General features: G+C 43.6%; 2 non-coding genes across 2 annotated transcripts; one reads left to right on the forward strand and one right to left on the reverse strand.

The window, feature by feature from the left end:
• The first annotated feature begins 2,873 nt into the window (after positions 1-2,873).
• On the forward strand, positions 2,874-2,984 carry LOC138379266 (U6 spliceosomal RNA). Its single transcript, XR_011232045.1, has one exon. It is a non-coding gene; the product is annotated as a U6 spliceosomal RNA (small nuclear RNA).
• Positions 2,985-9,879: 6,895 nt separating this feature from the next.
• On the reverse strand, positions 9,880-9,985 carry LOC138379275 (U6 spliceosomal RNA). The gene has a single exon (XR_011232053.1). It is a non-coding gene; the product is annotated as a U6 spliceosomal RNA (small nuclear RNA).
• Positions 9,986-14,483: the final 4,498 nt, after the last annotated feature.

A 14,483-nucleotide genomic window follows, 5' to 3' on the forward strand; every position in this document is an offset into this window, starting at 1 on the left:
ACAGGCGCCGCCTTCTCCACCAATCGCCAGCTACGTCGCGGCTACGGGAGAGACGCAGCCGGGAAACGTCAGCCTGATGGGCGGGGCCTAAAGTAATGGATGGAAGGCACTGCCAATGGTAGGCAGCAATTAAAAAAGCCGGGCAGTCCCGCCCCTCCAGTCTGTGAAAACGGGTCACGAGATGGAGGGCAGGGCGGGTGGTCAGAGGGGGTGACAGAGCCAGTCGAGGGGTCCCGAGAACCCACGGGGTGGGGCTGCCTCTCGGGTGCAGACCCTTTGGTTAGTCTCGAGTGACGGTCTGCAACGGGGGTGTCTGTCTGTCCGGATCGGGTGCCTCCGCCCTCCTACGGATGCCAGCTGTGAAAGACGGGGCTGGTTCAGGTTTCGCTCTAACAAGAACACAGATGCTGAGCACCTGTGGGAGGTGCTGGGGAGGAAGCCAGGCAACTTGGGGAACCCCTGCCCTCCACTTAGAGTGCCAGATAAAACACAGGACGCCCAGTTAAATTTGAATTTCAGGCCGGGCTCAGTGGGTCACACCTGTAATCGTAGCATTCTGGGAGGCCAAGGTGGGAGGATTGCTTGAGGCCAGGAGTTCGAGACCAGCCTGAGCAACATAGCAAGACCCCATCTCTACAAAAAAAAATTAAAAATTAGCGGGTCACAGTGGCTCCCGCCTGTAGTCCTAGTTACGGGAGGCTGAGGGCAGGAGGATCACTTGAGCCCAGGAGTTAGAGGCTGCAGTGAACTATGATCATGCCACTGCACTCCAGCCTGGGCAACAGAGCAAGACTCTATCTCTAAAAAAAAAAAAAATGAATTTCATATAAACAATGAATATTTTTAGTATGTTCAAAAGACTTCATGGGACATACTTATACTAAAAGAAGTATTCATTAATTATTTGGAATTCAAATATAACTGGGCATCCTGTATCTTGATTTGCTAAATCTGGCAACCATACCTCCAAAGACTTTCTGATATATGAAGAGTAATGGGACAAAAAATTAGTTAAGTACTTCATACATTCACTCAGTTTCCAATCTGGGCAAAGTGTTCTCTGAGGATGTCTAAGGGCTAAGCATACTAATTAGGCTAGGATCTTCGCTTCCCACAGTTCATAGTCTTTTGCCTGATGTGGGACAAGGGGTGACATAGTATAGCATCTGTGGTCAGAAAGTGATGCCCCAGCCAATGACCTTGAAGAATGGATATGGTTTCCATCTAGGTCAAGGATAGGGGATGGGGAGATTTTTCCAGCAAAAACTGTAAGGTATGGCAGGGAGAAACCTCAGTCAGGTTGAGCATTAACTGTTTAGTTTGACCAAAGAGATTATATGGGAGAGGGAGACACAGAGAGCTAAAAGTTTCAGTTAGGGACATATTTATTGAGGATCTTGAATGGTACATAAAAGAACTACACCTTATTTGGTAGGAAATGGGGAGCCATTGAAGGTGTTTGAGTACTGTACAATGCACAATGTAGGACAGACTTGTTGGGGGAAAATATGCCTTCCTGTTTCCTCAGTTCCCAGTCTCCGTTTTCTTCTTGGAATGGAGGGCAGAAGAAAAGAAAATAGGCTAAAAGCAGTGACCCCAGGAGTTCCGCAGGTAGCAGACCCACCCTAGGAAAAACTTGCCCAAGTGAAAACTAGAATCAGAAAAACACTTCCCAAATAATCAGTTTGAACTTTCTGGAACTACTATGCTTACCAAAGCCATTCTCAAGTTAGGAAATGGAGTCTGGATTTCATCACTCAACTTTGGGAAACGGGAAACTTTTAACACTCGAATTTGCATTTTTTCAGAGGAGAATTTGCACAAATGTGAATTTAAAGAAACCTGAAAGGAAGAAGAGATATTTTTCCATTAGGAATGTGAAATTATTAGAACCAAAATGTCTAAAGCAGCTAATTTCCAAAACATCAACTCTGACATGAAAAATTTAATCATTTTTCTAAAAATTCATTTTTAAGCACGATGAATTCACTTCTCTTCACATCAACTAAAATTTCATTCTTTGTCCATCTTGCTGCATATCCTAGAACAGGTTTTGAACCACAGGCTCTGTGGGAGCTTATCTAAATTAACCTTATTTAGGGACATAATCAGCTAAAAGTGGAGCAGAGTAGAGCTCCTGCAATTTCACCAAGCCTAAAGAAACAGGGAAATGAGTGAATTTTTCTGTTCTTAAAAGAGTTCTAGGACATTCTTATTTCTTTGAATTTGAGGAAGACCGAAAATATTATAAATATATTAGAATATAAAATAAATCCCTCCCCCCACCAAGAAAACCTCACAATCTTACAATCTCTCATGCTCTGTTTATGTCTTGGGAACTAACATCCCTTTTCAGGCTAAGGGTGAATAGCTTATCCTTTACATCTAAGACCCGTTTTCACCTGAAGTCTCAAAGGGCAATGCGCTCCTTATAGCCTCGGAATTTAGCAAGATAAACACTGTAGGAAGCCTTCTTGTTCCATAGATTGAGAGATTGAAACCTAGGGAAGGGCATATACTCAAGGTCACATTCTGAATCGTCAGCAGTTCTGCTTTATGAATGCAGCCCTTCTGATTCAATCTTTAGTGCTCAGTAAACAACCCGTGATGTGCCGTTAACATTTCCATTGAAGCATTTAGAGGTGAATGTGTGTGTGTGGCAGGATAATACAGTATTTGAAGTTATGACTCCATTTGTTAGACTAAAAGAAGCTTTCTTCTCCTTCCCCCCCAAGCCAAATAGGCAGGACTCCAGCCATCCATTGCACTCTGGGAAGGATTCTCAGAGGAGAACCAGAAAACAAAGATGTCAAATTCTTGGTTCTTGAGTTTCAAAACTAGAGGTCCAGTTGCAAGATGTGAAAGAATACACAGTGCTCACTTCGGCAGCACATATACTAAAATTGGAATGATGCAGAGAAGATTAGCATGGCTCCTGCACAAGGATGATACGCAAATATCATCATGAAGCCTTCCTTATTTTTAAACCAAGGAAGAGTCAGAGGAGTCGGACAAAGGTATGGGATTTGGTCTCCTTGTCTAGTCACCAAAAGAACCAACTCAGCCAGCTTTATTTGCAAAACAAGGAAATAAAGCCTTACTTGTCTTAAAAAAAAAAAACAACATAATTCCATTTGCTTCCCTAACCCTGCCTACCCACTCCCCAATTAATTCCAGCAGTGAGTTCTGAGTGATCCCAGAGTGAGCTTGTTGACATAGCCTGGTCTCTGCAAATCAGCCATCTGGGAGCCCTGTGGGGGCCAAGATCATGCTACACCCCTTCGACCACGCAGCCTCTATTAAATGAAAATGAAAAATTTCTGTTCTTCAAAAGACACTATACAGTATGGAAAGGTGGGGAAGGGAGAGAGTAGCTTTACAATGCAGAAACCTGACAAACACTATCTCAGAGAGGTGATCAAGGTCAACATCAACAGTGATCAGTCACTTTGACAGTGTGTACCATTGATGCAATGTGATGAGAACGGCACTTCACCTCTGTGATCTTCCTCCCCAAAACCCATAACCCTAGCCTAATTATGAGGAAAACATCAGACACATGCCAGTAGAGAGGCATTCTATGAAATATCTGACCATTACTCCTCAAAGGTCTTCAAAAACAAAGGAAGTCTGAGAAACTGTTATAGCCAAGAGGAGTCTAAGGACACATGATCACTAAATGCAATGAGGTGTCCTGGGTGGGATCCTGCAACAGAAAAAAAGGGAATCTGAATAAAGTATGGACTCTAGCTAATAATAATATATCAATAGTGGTGTATTAATTGTGACAAATGGGCCATACTAATGTTACTAATAGGGAAAATTGGGTGCAGGGTATATGGGAACCCTCTGTACTATCTTCTCAATTTTTCTGTAAATCTAAAACTGTTCTTTAAAAAAAAAAAAAGACACCATAAAGTAAGTAAAAATACAAGCCACAAAATGGGAAAAGATAGGTTGTATCCAGAATATATAAATCACCCCTACAAATCAATAAGACCACCTGATAGAAAAATGTGCTCCAGACTTGTACAGGCACTTTACAAAAGAGGAAATCCAAAGTCCAGTAAATATACAAAAAGATGCTCGGCTTCATTAGTAGTTAGAGAAATGCAAATCTGAAATCATGAGCTATCACAGGACACCACTAGATTGGCAAAAGTTAAGAAGCCTGACCATGCCAGTATAGGCAAGGATTGTGACTCAACTGAAACTCTGATACCATGCTGGTAGGAGTAGAAATTGGTGCAATGATATTGGAGAATATTGCCTGATCTATTAAAGTTGAAGGTGTACATACCCTATAAGCCAGCAGTTCCACTCCTTGGAATAAATGCTATAGGAATATGCACTTACATGTGCCAAAATACATGTACTAGAATGTTTCTAGGCCAGGCACGGTGACTCGTGCCTATAATCCTAGCACTTGGGGAGATCAAGGCAGGAGGATTGATTGAGGACAGGAGTGCAAGACCAGCCTGGGCAACATAAAAAATATGAAATAAGAAAAAATTAGTTGGGTGTGGTGGCATGCACCTGTAGTCCTAGCTACTCTGGAAGCTGAGGTGGGAGGATGGCTTGAGAGCCCAGCAGGAGTTCGAGGTTACAGTGAGCTATGATTGTGCCACTGTACTGCAGCCTGGGTGTCAGAGCAAGATCCTGTCTCTTAAAAAAAAATGTATGTTCCTAATAGCGCTGTTTGTAATAGCCAAAAACTGGAAGCAATTTAAATGTCCATTAACAATAGAATGGATAATAAATTGTGGTATATGTCATATAATGGGACACTGTACCACAATGAAAATAAATAAAAAATATATAAATATAAATACTATATTACCTATAATTACATTATAGCTAATAAGAAACCAACAATATGATTCCATTTATTAAAGAGTTCAACTTGAGAGGCTGGGGCAGGAGGATTGCTTAAGCCCAAGAGTTTGAGATTGCAGTGAGCTATGATCAGGCCACTACATTCCAGCCTGGGCGACAGAGTGAGACCCTGTCACTAAAAACAAAAAAGAAGTTCGTGTTCATTTTGTGATTATCCATATTCTGAACATTGATAGTGTATGTTCATTTTTGTGTTATATTTTACAATAGATAGATTTTAAAAATCTAGTTTGCTTTTTTGAAACTTGAGGTGCCACCTCCCTTTGACTTGGTAGAAATTATTTGTATGTGGTTCCAATTTATGTTTGGAGAATCTTGTGTTTACAAAACATGTCTTCAGTGAGTATGGAAGTTTCCAAAGAAAGGCCAGTGTTGTGGTTGGCATGCTAATGGCTGTCTTCCAAGAGATCTTAGAGGTGGTATCTACCATGAGAATTCACCACGGGGCAGAAGCCAGTTCTTGGCCTTCCAGCCTGAGAACCCCAGTTCTGTTAGTGTCTCAGAGTGAATCCAACTGGATGACATTGACCCAAAATAATAAACTCATGAGATCTTAATGTTGCGAATAGCAGTTTGTTCATTTACAGTGAGATCTATAAGTATGTGGTAGTCTGCATATTCATGTCAACCTGGTTAGTGTATTCTTTCCAAAAATGCAAGTGACACAGGACTCCCAGTTGCTCAAAATAGACTTGGTGAGTATACACTGCAAATATTTAATGTATTAGGCTCTGTTTTACCCATCTCCACAGCTGGAATGCACCCACTGGGCAGACTGGATATTTATGTCAGATTGACAGGACACTGTAATAAGCCATCTTTTTGGGGTGACTGCATGGACCACACCTTGCCATTCATGAGAGCTTCCCACCCCCTTCCATGATCTCTGTCTGTACTTGAGGAGACCACCTCCCTGGCACACTGAACCAGAGGTGGTCACGTGACCCAGACTGGGCCAATAGGCTTATGGGCATCTCTATCCTAGAATTCTGGGGTTGGGGCCCAAAGATGCTGGTGATTCTTTTATGAGACTTGAACAGGGAGACCTGTGAGTTACCATCTTTTGCCACATACTCAGAGGTGGAGAAGCTGGGCTGCAGAAAGAGAGGAGTCTCTGGAGCAAACATCCAGAAACGAGTAGACAGGAAAGACCAGATGTGTCTGCAGTTCCTGCCAGCTTTGAAATTCTTGATTCTCACCCCTGGGGAGACTCAACTGCATTCCCTGACTTAGAAATATGTATGATACCCCAGAATTCTTATAATTCAACCTGCTCTTTTTAAAAAAAAATTGTGTCTAATTGTGGTAAAATACATATAACATAAAATTGACCGTATTAATCATTTTAAGTGGCATTAAGTACATTCACGTTGTTGTGCAGACAGCACCACCGTCCATTTCCAGAGCTCCTTCATCTTGCAAAACTGAAACTCTGTACCCATTAAACAATAATTCCCCATTTTCCTGTTCCCCCAGCCCCTGGCAGCCGCCATTCTACTTTCTGACTCTATGGATTTGACTACTGTAGATACCTCATATGAATGAAATCATACAGTCTTTGTCTTTTTGTGACTGGCTTATTTCACTTAGCGTAATGTCCTCAAGGTTCATTCATGTCGTAGCATGTGTCAGAATTGCCTTCCTTTTTCAGGCTGAATAGTATTCCAGCATGTGGGCCAACGCATTTTCTTTATCCATTCATCCGTTGATGGACACGTGGGGTGCTTCCCCCTTTCGGAGATTGTGAATCATGCTGCCGTGAACACAGGTTTGCTGTATCTGAGTCCCTGCTGCTTGTCCACTTTCATTTTATTTTATTATTTTTCTCTCAGGCTTCTTATTTCATGCTTCCCTGACAAACCTCTGCCTTCTCACTGGTACATCCTTTTCTTAAGGTCTGTCAATACTTTTGACCAAACAACAGCAAAATCATAATGGTTCAAAAGCCATTCAATATCTCTGAGGTGACTGTGTGGCTACTGTGTTATCTAAAACATGTCACAGGCTGGGTGTGGTGACTCATGCCTATAATCCTAGCACTCTGGGAGGCCAAGGTGGGAGGATTGCTTGAGTCAGGAGTTCGAGACCAGCCTGAGCCAAGAGTGAGACCCCGTTTCTACTAAAAATAGAAAAAATTAGCCAGGCATGGTGGCGCATGCCTGTAGTCCCAGCTACTTGGGAGGCTGAGGCAGAAGAATCGCTTGAGCCCAGGAGTTTGAGGTTGCTGTGAGCTAGGCTGACACCACAGCACTCTAGCCTGGGCAATGGAGTGAGACACTGTCTCAAAAAAAAAATAAAAAATAAAAAAAAAATAAAATAAAACATGTCACATACATAGATTCACACTTAGAAGGTGTGCTAGAAACTCAGCATTCATTTTTACCCCCTCCCCTGGTTCCTCCCACATCTCAGGGGCTGGAAAGCTAAAAACTATGTTATCCAGACTCTCTTGCACTAGAATATTCTGTACGCAATTTAGATTTCACTGATGAGATGCCCTTGTGTGATATTTTGGAATGCATTAAGTACAACAGAGGCCATTCTCCTGCCTCTGTGGCGCCAGGGAACAGGATCAGACATGCATGTGTGTGTTTGAGGGGCTGGACTCCACATCCCGGTGTGTAGTCACCAGCTTGGTGGTGAGACAGTAGTGGAATATGCAATTGTGGTACCAAAGTGGCAGCTTCCTGATTTCTGGATTGCAGCTAAGGTCATGTGATTTTGAAACCAGTAGCCCGGAGACAGTCCCCTGACTTCTGCTCTCCTGGCCCTTCCAGTGATTTTGTAAGTACCTTAAATTCTCAGTATGGAATCTTTCTGCTTGAAATATTTTGCTTGTCCTGATTAAACCCTGACTGAAGCAGAGGGCAATCTTATTTCCAAGTTTTAATGAGCACTTCATCTCACTGAGCCACTGGATTCTGACTCCAATGACTTTGGGATAGTTCTTCCTAACCCCTCTGAAAAAACGTGATGAAAAGCACTGTGTCCTATGACTCTATGATGATAGAAGTCAGAATATTCATTATCTCTGAGGTTGAGGGGGGCAGACTTGGAAGGGACACAAGGGAACTTTCCAGGGTTCTGGAAATATTCTGTATCTTGATCTGGGTGGTAGTTACATGGGGGGTATACACAGGTGAAGATGTTCGCTTAAGATTCACGCATGTTACCATTATAGCTCAGAAATTTTTAGAGTATTCTCAATTTGCATCTAATAGATGAGCATATTTCAACTCACATGAGTAGAAAACGTTATTTGTTAATTTGTTCATTCACCTATTCATTCATTCCTTTATCCAATATTGTGTGTTTACAATGTGCTCTGTGAACCTTGGACCCTGCTAACTCAGAGCTGACTCTTAGGGAAGTAAGAGCTGACTCTTAGGGAAATAAAGAGAATTTATGTACCATTTGAAGGGTTAAAGAAGAAAAAGCTTCTTTCCCCACGGTTCAGCTCCAAGTTAGCAGGGACCAGGGTTCACAGAAGCACATTGTAAACATAGAACATTGTGTATGAACCAGTGAATAAACAGATTAATAAATGATGGTTTGTATTCATATGTGAAGCATAAAATGGAAAGAACCTTCTGGTAGTGAAGGGATCACAGTAAGTTCAATTTCCAGATAATTTCAAAGGTAAGGACAGAGCAAGACCACCTCTCCGCCACAACTTTCTTCAAGACCGTCTCTGGAGGGCGACAAGAGCTTATTGGGATGCTTGACCACCTGAGCAGGCCCTTGGTCCTCTATTTCCCCCTACCTGCTCCCCTTCTGTCTTTTCTGCTTTCCCCATTCTGCTTTGAACCCATGGACCGCCCCTCACTCTTTCTCTTGGCCACACCCTGACTCCCTGTCCTTCCAGGTCTTCTTCCGGGGCATGTGGCTGCCCACTTTCCCTTCCTATAATGGGCTGCCGATTGCTGCTGGGGAAATTCCCCTAGCCCTGGGGAATGGCTCTCAGCTGGGCCCACAAACCTGCCTGACCACCCTTTCTCCCGCCCTACTCACTGCTTCCTCCCCTCCTCCCCCATCCCTGTGGCTATTAAGCTTACAGCAACATCTTCAAGCCGCCACCCCCCCACCCCATCTTAGGAGACCACACTCCAGCTCCAGCCAGCTGTCCTGACCATAGGGGAAAGAGTCTAGACTCCAGAGTGTGAATTGGTCATTACCGATCCATTACCAGCCTCAGGAAACCAACCGTACTCCCTCTTCTCTCATCACCTCTGGCAGCTACTTCCCGTTCTTTCTTTTTTTTTTTTTTTTTTTTTTTTTTGTTGAGACAGAGTCTCACTTTGTTGCCCAGGCTAGAGTGAGTGCCGTGGCGTCAGCTTAGCTCACAGCAACCTCAGACTCCTCGGCTTAAGCGATCCTACTGCCTCAGCCTCCCGAGTAGCTGGGACTACAGGCATGCGCCACCATGCCCTGCTAATTTTTTGTATATATATATTTTAGTTGTCCGTATAATTTCTTTCTATTTTTAGTAGAGACGGGGTCTCGCTCAGGCTGGTCTCGAACTCCTGACCTTGAGCGATCCACCCGCCTCGGCCTCCCAGAGTGCTAGGATTACAGGCGTGAGCCACCGCGCCCGGCCGACTTCCCGTTCTTTCTGAATGTGATGACTTATTAATGAAAACTGTCCAGTCTCCCTCACCCCTGGGAGGGCCACACCAGGAACCCTGCACCTGGCAGCTTGGGAGGGTGTCTTGGACCGACTGGCTCACACCTGTTTCCTCTGCACAGATCTTGAGTTCGGGCGTGCTCTGGGTGTGGTGTGCCCGGGATAGTGGACTCAGACCTTGCCCTTGAGGAGCTCACAGCCTTGTGTCCCTAACTCACCTGGTGTTCAGACTTCTGCTCTGGTGTTTGCTTTCTCCTTCGTCCACCACCAGACTGTCTCGTGGTGTCCAGTTCACCTTTCCAGTTGGAGTTTGTTTGTTTGAATAAACTTTTTGTTTGTATCGATTTATTTATTTATTTATAAATATGGAATGCTTCACAAATTTGCATATCATCCTTGTGCACGGGCCATGCTATCTTCTCTGTATCATTCCAATTTTAGTGTATGTGCTGCCGAAGCAAGGACTGAACTTTTTATTTTAGAATAGGTTTAGATTTGTAGACATGTTGCAAAGATAGCACAGAGAATTCCCATATACTGTACACCCACGTCTCCCCTATTGTTAAACATGTTCCATTAGTATGGTGTATTTGTCACAACCAATGAACCAATATTAATACATTATTAATAACTAAGGTCCATAGTTATTTAGATTCCATCAGTTTTCTCCTATTCCAGCTGGAGCTTGGATTCATTTCCTTCCATCCTCTTCCCCGGAACTTGCCTTGGCCATGGATGCTCTCTGCCTGATGGGACCCTGCCCTCCTCCACACCTTCCTGTCTGCAGTTCTTCCTGACTCAGCCCTACCTCTGGCAATTACAGCACCAGCAGGTGAGTCTCAACCCTGGAAGCCCCAGTGACCTGCAGTGACACTTGTACCTGAAGCTGTCATTGTGTTTCCTGCAACCATTGCATTCTTCCCTCTTGTATTCATGTTAAGTCTGGCAGTATCCCGCTTCTAGAACACCGTAGCCTTCACTTCAAATGAACCTCGCATGTAAGGACTGAGAGCTGGGACTCCTTTGAGTCCACCAAAGACGTTGTACAACTGTTGTTGTGCCTGCTTGTATATATGTGGCCAATTTGGACCTGAGACCTGCTTTCTTTATAATCTGGTAGTGGGGAATAAGTAGGCCCCACTAAACCTTGGACTGATGGTGGCCACAAGTCAGCTTCATATGTGTGCCTGACCAGCTTGGCCTAGGTCATTTCACAACATTATGGATGTATCATAATTTATTTTTCCAAACCCATTTCAACAGATATTTATTAATAAATAAATATTCTTTTTTTTTTTTTTTTTTGAGACAGAGTCTCACTCTGTTGCCCAGGCTAGAGTGAGTGCCGTGGCGTCAGCCTAGCTCACAGCAACCTCAAACTCCTGAGCTCAAGAGATCCTCCTGTCTCAGCCTCCCGAGTAGCTGGGACTACAGGCATGTGCCACCATGCCCGGCTAATTTTTTCTATATATATATATTTTAGCTGTCCGTATAATTTCTTTCTAATTTTAGTAGAGATGGGGTCTCGCTCTTGCTCAGGCTGGTCTCGAACTCCTGAGCTCAAACGATCCACCCACCTCGGCCTCCCAGAGTGCTAGGATTACAGGCGTGAGCCACCGCGCCCGGCCAATAAATAAATATTCTTTATTTATTAAAAAATAAATTTCTTCCAGTGTTCTGCCTTTACATGAAGTGCTGTAGTATCATCTACGTCACAAAATGTCTGCATAAATCTTTTTCATAATTGCAAAATATTTTTGTATCTTAGATTTTGGCAGAATCTAGATTGGAACCCAGGTCTGGTTGATGCCAAAGCCCAGTCTCTCTCAATAATTCTAGACAGAATTTTCTGGAAGGTTGAACCTGGGGATGAGAGTACCAGGAGATAACTGGATATTCCTGTTTTCTCAGTTCCTATTTGGGGATTCTATCCCAGAATTCAATTGACTGTTCACCTCTCTGGGTGGGCTTAAAATGATTCCCCACCGTTGTTACAAGTGTGGTTTTCTGAATAAACACACAAGAAATCCTGTTGTTACAAATTACATTTCAAACCCAGGAAGGTACAAAGCTCAGGTTGTCAGTATATGGAGTTAAATATAACCTCATGCACTGAGCAATATATTTAACATCCTAATTAATAATTCAGAGCATCGAGTGCAGTGTGGAAAGATGTCACGTCTGCAGTGCCTGTTTGTGGGAAAATTTGCTACCTTAACTGCATCACACTCACCTTCTACCCACCAGCCAAAAAGCAGCCAGAGACATTTGCCAAGTAGTGGCAAGCATATATTAATGACAAAGGGCAGGAATAGAATTATTCTAATTTACCAGTGATAGTGCCACTGAATGAAGGACTCCTTTAAGCCCAATCTTCTGAGACAATGTAGATTTTGATGTGGGTTTTTGCCTTCATTATAGTGTTTTTTTTTTTGTTTGTTTGTTTTTTTTTGAGACAGAGTCTCACTTTGTTGCCCAGGCTAGAGTGAGTGCCGTGGCGTCAGCCTAGCTCACAGCAACCTCAAACTCCTGGGCTCAAGTGATCCTCCTGCCTCAGCCTCCCGAGTAGCTGGGACTACAGGCATGCGCCACTATGCCCGGCTAATTTTTCTATATATATATTTTTAGTTGTCCATATAATTTCTTTCTATTTTTAGTAGAGACGGGGTCTCGCTCTTGCTCAGGCTGGTCTTGAACTCCTGACCTTGAGTGATCCACCCACCTCGGCCTCCCAGAGTGCTAGGATTACAGGCGTGAGCCACCGCGCCCGGCCCATTATAGTGTTTTATAGTCTGTGTTCCTAAGAACTGGGTCAAATTTTGCAGTAGGTCTGTAATTTATTTTGGAAAGCCTGATACTTATATTCCTAGGCAAGCAGTATATATAATGCCATTTTAATATTGGAGTTTTTAACTTAGAAGTTTTTTTTTTTTAATTGAAGTAACAACTCACACCCCCTATCCCATGCATTCTATACATAGTTCAATGTAACTTCATTTTTTTCCTAAATGAATCCATCTGTGATTTCCCCTCCTGCAGATTCAGTCTTTTTCAGTCCACACATCTCTTCTCCCCATCCCCCCACCCCCCCAGCCAGGGCTCTATCTTTTCTGATCCTCCAGAGTATTTTATCATTCTTTATCTTAGACAGCTGGGCGCCTCCTTTAGCTGGAACTTTAATTTGTTTCTAAGCTAGAGAAATTGCTGGTTAAAAGTTGTCTGGGTCCTGGTTATGTTTATTCAGTACAGTTGCAGTTATAGCCATGCGCTGCATAATGGTCAAGGACAGACGACATACACAACGGTGGTCCCATAAGATCATAATATTGTATTTTTACTGTACCTTTCCTATGTTTAGATGCATAAATACATACCATTGTGTTGCAATTGCCCACAGTATTTGGTACAGTAACAGTGCTGTATGGGTTTGCAGCCCAGGAGCAATAGGCTATACCATATGGCCTAGGTGTGTACTAGGCTATACCACCTAGGTTTGTGTAAGTGCACTCCCGTGGTGTTTACACAATGATGAAATCGCCTAGTGATGCATTTCTCAGAATGTATCCCTGTTGTTATGCAACGCATGACTGTATATGTAATTGGATTGCAAACAATCTGAAAGTCCACCAATAGAAGACTTTTGGTTCAATAACTGGGAGTACATTCATACCTTGGAATACCTTGTACTCTGCAACTGTAATAAGAACAGAAAGCTCCGTGGATTGATTGTAAAGATATACTGTTAGGTGAAAAAAAATCAAGGAGCAGAACATTGTGTATTGTGTGCCACCATTTATGTAAAAGGGGGTGGAATATATATAGATATATGTATATTTGCTTGTATATACATAAACTGTCTCTGAAGGAAACACAAGAAACTGATAAAATTGTTATCTTGTGAATTTTGAACCATGTAAATGTATTACCTCTTCAAAAAATAAAGGAACAAAATGAAAATTAAAGAGCAAACAAAAGGAAGGCAAACAACACAGGCTGTCTATTAATAGGAGGAGGTAAGAGATCACCGTGGAGCTGACCTTGGTCCACCCCTCTTGACCTATATAAATCTCACAGGTGACAGATAGCCATTGGTGGGGAGGAGCGGTACAACAAGACCTTTCTTTGTGGCTGGATACGGCTCACCTCTCCCAGCAGCCCCTGGTATGCAAAGACTGCCCCTGGGCAAGTTTGTGCTGGGGTCAAAGAGATTCCTCAGGCCAGGCACGGAGCTCACACCTATAATCCTAGCACTCTGGGAGGATCACTCAAGGTCAGGAGTTCCAGACCAGCCTGAGCAAGGGTGAGACCCCATCTCTACTAAAAATAGAAAGAAATTAGCCGGACAACTACAAATATATAGAAAAAATTAGCCAGGTGTGGTGGCACATGCCTGTAGTCCCAGCTACTCGGGAGGCTGAGGCAGGAGGATTGCTTGAGCCCAGGAGTTTGAGGTTGCTGTGAGCTAGGCTGACGCCACGGCACTCTAGCCCGGGCAACAGAGTGAGACTCTGTCTCAAAAAAAAAAAAAAAAAAAAAGAGATTCCTCAGATTAGAGAGGTCAGGGCCTGGCCCTTCACTTTTGAGGAATCTCTCTTCTCTGGTGGGTTGAGAGGGTCCTGGTTAGGGTCAGCTGCCAGAGAGGGGATATGGGAACCCCTTGGGAGCTCACCAAGAAAGAAGAAGCTGGACTGAGCTCAACTCCTGGGTATATACTGTTGCTGGGAAAGGCAGATTTTTATCTGGGGTTGGGCTGTGCTGCGGCTACAAGACCTCAGGCTGTTTGTGGAAACTAGAGCTGAGAGTTTGCGGAAAAGCACAAGCACGGAGCCACACACTTGGGATCCCAGCTCTCGGTGCCTTATCCCAGGGCTCCGGAGAGGGAGGGGTCAGCCTTCCTTGGAGAACCTTTGGGACCTGGCCAGGCACTGGAGTAGCGGTGAATTAGGATGGTTGGACAGAAAAA

This window comes from Eulemur rufifrons, chromosome 30, assembly GCF_041146395.1.
Source record: "Eulemur rufifrons isolate Redbay chromosome 30, OSU_ERuf_1, whole genome shotgun sequence".
NCBI classification, from domain to species: Eukaryota; Metazoa; Chordata; class Mammalia; order Primates; family Lemuridae; genus Eulemur; species Eulemur rufifrons.